Source organism: Schistocerca cancellata, unplaced genomic scaffold (assembly GCF_023864275.1).
Source record: "Schistocerca cancellata isolate TAMUIC-IGC-003103 unplaced genomic scaffold, iqSchCanc2.1 HiC_scaffold_656, whole genome shotgun sequence".
NCBI classification, from domain to species: Eukaryota; Metazoa; Arthropoda; class Insecta; order Orthoptera; family Acrididae; genus Schistocerca; species Schistocerca cancellata.
The window spans coordinates 15,001-20,000 of NW_026046667.1; the positions used below are offsets into that span (position 1 = coordinate 15,001).

At 57.4% G+C, this 5,000-nt stretch overlaps 1 pseudogene; it reads right to left on the minus strand.

Annotated features, from left to right (window-relative positions):
• Nucleotides 1–5,000, minus strand: part of LOC126138201 (large subunit ribosomal RNA) — a 7,969-nt pseudogene that overhangs the window by 2,394 nt on the left and 575 nt on the right.

The following is a 5,000-nucleotide window of genomic DNA, read 5'->3' on the forward strand; positions in this document are numbered from 1 at the left end:
CTCCAGTGAGGCGCACCAGCGCTTGGCGCTGCAGCCTCCTCATCGCCGCCGCAGGTTTCCTCTTTCTCAGTCTATGAGCCCAAACACTCGACCCGTAAGCTGTGATGGCTACAAGAATACTCGAGTGATACAGCCTTAGTGTATGCAGCGGCAGGTGGAATTGCCTGTTTGCAATGCTGGCTATTTTGTGGAATAGGGCTTGGCCTTTGCGACATACGAACTCGATGTGCGCAGTGAACAGTCTGGACTCGTCAAGGTGAATCCCCAGGTACTTCGTCATGTATGTTCGTCTGATTGCTCCATTGTTTGCTCCCCCAGCTATTCGGAGCAATGGGTCACGCGCCAATCGGCCGCGCAACATGACATACACAGTCTTCTCTACAGACAGCTTCAGCTTCACTTTCTGGCACCACTCCTGTAGTGCGTTTAACGCTGCATTGCAGTTTGCTTCTAGTATTGCCCGAGAATCACCTTCTATCACTAGAAGAATGTCATCGGCGTACGCCACCACGCCTCGCACTTGTCGCAGTTCCCCAAGTTCCTCCAGCACAGGTTCCAGACCCACGTCCCAGAATATGGGACCGCAGACTGAGCCCTGTGGGCATCCCTTAGTGATCAACTTCTCAACCGCCCGCCCCGGGCACCGCAAGACCGCCCGCCGGTGTCGGCAGTAGTCAAGCAGGCACCGGTACAGGGGCCCAGGACATTCCAACTTCCTTAGGCTGTCGAACAGAGCCGGCCACCATAGGTTATCGAAAGCCCCGGCGATGTCGACCATTATCCCCGCAACGTACTTAGCGGTAGATGTGTCCACTAACAACATTGCCTTGTTTATAGCATCTTCTGTACACAGGCCCCTCCTGAATCCGTATTGGTCGGGACTTCGTCCCCTAAGCTCCCGGTGTTGCTCTAGCCGGAGGCATAGGAGCTTCTCCTGGAGCTTGGCCATGGAGTTCAAGAGACAGATTGGTCGGTACGATTTCGGCACTTCTGGATCCTTGTCATCACCCTTTCGCAGTATAACCACTTCGGCCGTCTTCCACGACTCTGGTACCCGTCCCTGACGTAAACACTCGTTGTAGAGGTTTGTCAGGTAAGGGCAAATCTCCGCGCATAAGGCTTGGAGAACTTCTGCAGCGATTCCATCTTGTCCCGTCGCCTTCTTTCGGCGCAATTCGAGAATGGCTATGGTAACTTCTCGTTCCGTGAATGGAGCAACTGGCGTCTCATCGGCATACGCCTCATTGAGTTGTCTCCTCATATTTCCCTGTTCCTCATTCTCGTCTTCGCTACTATCATCTGGCAACAAGGTGCTCATGAGTAGCTCGGCTGACTCTTGCCAGTCCCTGGTATGGCTGCCATCAATCTTCCTTAGGGTTGACAGGACCGTCGGTGACCGAACTTTCGCCGCTGCAATCCTGTACGGCGTTCCCCAGGGGTCAACCGCCAGACTGTCGCGAACGAAAGACTGCCAACTCTCAATCCGTACCGTGTGCAGCGTCCGCTTAAACACCGCCTTGGCCCGCCTGTACCGCGCAAGCGTGGCCTCACGCATGTGATCGCCTATGCTGCGCTGGTATTGCCGCCGCGCCCTTCTGCATTCGCGTCGGAGACGCTGCAGCTCAGGGTTCCAAGGCGCTTTAGGCGTTTTCCCCGTGTGGGCCAACGGGACTGCGCCCGTTGCTGCTGTCTGTATAGCCCTCGTCAGATCCTCTGCAGCTTTATCCACGTCCACAACGCGATCCATTGGCCAATTCGGTATCACTAGATTTCCTCTTAGTCGATCCCAATCAGCCTTTCGCCAGTTGTACTTGACGATGCCGTTCACCTGGTCTTGAGGAGGAGGCTCCCCATCATAGGCTACAGTGAAGGTGATCAGATTGTGGTCACTTAGTGTCGTTCCCCGCCATACCTTCCAATTCTCCGCCTGGAGATTAGCGTGTGCACTCTTGAGTGACACATCAATGTTCGAGGTCGCCCCCCTACGACCTTCGAAAGTTGGTGGGAAGTTTGGTCGGTTCAACACTTCTAGTCCGAGCTCGAGAATTGCTTCAGCGAGTCTCTCACCCCGCCGGACGGCGCGTCTCGCGCCGAGAGGCGTGATGTCACTGTGCCATAGGGGTGACATGGCGTTTGCGTCCATTGTGCAAATGAGCAGGTCATTGCGATAGAACCCAACCGCCTCTTTTAACTGGTCGATATACGGCCTTTCTCTATGCCTGTACTGAAAGTACATGTTCAGCACGAAAAAGGTGAAATCGCCTGTGTTTATTTCGGCTAACACCATGCATCTGTTGCTAAGGTGTGCCACTTTCACTGCTCTCATAGATCGATTTAGCACAACGATCGCTGCCATAGGGTGCTCTCCCCCTGCCAGGATCTGAGCTGTAGTCGGCATATACAGGATCTTTCCGTCTTTAGAGTATGGCTCCTGTAGACATAAAATGTCTAAGGACTCCTCCTCCGCTCGGCGTCGCACCTCGCACATCACCGCTTGCGATCGCGCGCAGTTCAGCTGTCCTATTTTAACCAACACGGGCATTGTGATGTTTCACAGTCCGGTCGGCAACAGGTGAGGCGGCAGCCGGTAAGGAGACGGTTGACGAGAGGTCTTGTCTCCCATAGTCTGTCCGCTGGGCTCGTTAATCCATTCATGCGCGTCACTAATTAGATGACGAGGCATTTGGCTACCTTAAGAGAGTCATAGTTACTCCCGCCGTTTACCCGCGCTTGCTTGAATTTCTTCACGTTGACATTCAGAGCACTGGGCAGAAATCACATTGCGTCAACACCCGCTAGGGCCATCGCAATGCTTTGTTTTAATTAGACAGTCGGATTCCCCCAGTCCGTGCCAGTTCTGAGTTGATCGTTGAATGGCGGCCGAAGAGAATCCGCGCACCCGCGCGCCCCCGGAGGAGCACGCTAAGGCGGACGCGGCCTCGCAGCAAGGAAGATCCGTGGGAGGCCAAGGCACGGGACCGAGCTCGGATCCTGCGCGCAGGTTGAAGCACCGGGGCACGAACGCCGCGCAGGCGCGCGCATCCTGCACCGCCGGCCAGCACGAGGCCAACCAACGGCGAGAGCAGACCACGCCCGCGCTAAACGCCCGCACTTACCGGCACCCCTACGGCACTCACCTCGCCCAGGCCCGGCACGTTAGCGCTGACCCACTTCCCGACCAAGCCCGACACGCCCCGATCCTCAGAGCCAATCCTTATCCCGAAGTTACGGATCCAATTTGCCGACTTCCCTTACCTACATTATTCTATCGACTAGAGGCTCTTCACCTTGGAGACCTGCTGCGGATATGGGTACGAACCGGCGCGACACCTCCACGTGGCCCTCTCCCGGATTTTCAAGGTCCGAGGGGAAGATCGGGACACCGCCGCAACTGCGGTGCTCTTCGCGTTCCAAACCCTATCTCCCTGCTAGAGGATTCCAGGGAACTCGAACGCTCATGCAGAAAAGAAAACTCTTCCCCGATCTCCCGACGGCGTCTCCGGGTCCTTTTGGGTTACCCCGACGAGCATCTCTAAAAGAGGGGCCCGACTTGTATCGGTTCCGCTGCCGGGTTCCGGAATAGGAACCGGATTCCCTTTCGCCCAACGGGGGCCAGCACAAAGTGCATCATGCTATGACGGCCCCCATCAACATCGGATTTCTCCTAGGGCTTAGGATCGACTGACTCGTGTGCAACGGCTGTTCACACGAAACCCTTCTCCGCGTCAGCCCTCCAGGGCCTCGCTGGAGTATTTGCTACTACCACCAAGATCTGCACCGACGGCGGCTCCAGGCAGGCTCACGCCCAGACCCTTCTGCGCCCACCGCCGCGACCCTCCTACTCGTCAGGGCTTCGCGGCCGGCCGCAAGGACCGGCCATGACTGCCAGACTGACGGCCGAGTATAGGCACGACGCTTCAGCGCCATCCATTTTCAGGGCTAGTTGCTTCGGCAGGTGAGTTGTTACACACTCCTTAGCGGATTCCGACTTCCATGGCCACCGTCCTGCTGTCTTAAGCAACCAACGCCTTTCATGGTTTCCCATGAGCGTCGATTCGGGCGCCTTAACTCGGCGTTTGGTTCATCCCACAGCGCCAGTTCTGCTTACCAAAAGTGGCCCACTTGGCACTCCGATCCGAGTCGTTTGCTCGCGGCTTCAGCATATCAAGCAAGCCGGAGATCTCACCCATTTAAAGTTTGAGAATAGGTTGAGGTCGTTTCGGCCCCAAGGCCTCTAATCATTCGCTTTACCGGATGAGACTCGTACGAGCACCAGCTATCCTGAGGGAAACTTCGGAGGGAACCAGCTACTAGATGGTTCGATTAGTCTTTCGCCCCTATACCCAGCTCCGACGATCGATTTGCACGTCAGAATCGCTACGGACCTCCATCAGGGTTTCCCCTGACTTCGTCCTGGCCAGGCATAGTTCACCATCTTTCGGGTCCCAACGTGTACGCTCTAGGTGCGCCTCACCTCGCAATGAGGACGAGACGCCCCGGGAGTGCGGAGGCCGCCGCCCCGTGAAGGGCGGGGAAGCCCCATCCTCCCTCGGCCCGCGCAAGGCGAGACCTTCACTTTCATTACGCCTTTAGGTTTCGTACAGCCCAATGACTCGCGCACATGTTAGACTCCTTGGTCCGTGTTTCAAGACGGGTCGTGAAATTGTCCAAAGCTGAAGCGCCGCTGACGGGAGCGATTATTCCGCCCGAGAGCATCCCGAGCCAACAGCGGCGCGGGTCCGGGGCCGGGCCAGGTAGGTCCGTCATCCGGGAAGAACCGCGCGCGCTTGCCGGGAGCCCGAGCGCCCAAAGGGGCGAATCGACTCCTCCAGATATACCGCCGAGCAGCCAGCCAGGACACCGGGGCTCTGCCCAACAGACGCGAACCGAGGCCCGCGGAAGGACAGGCTGCGCACCCGGGCCGTAGGCCGGCACCCAGCGGGTCGCGACGTCCTACTAGGGGAGAAGTGCGGCCCACCGCACACCGGAACGGCCCCACC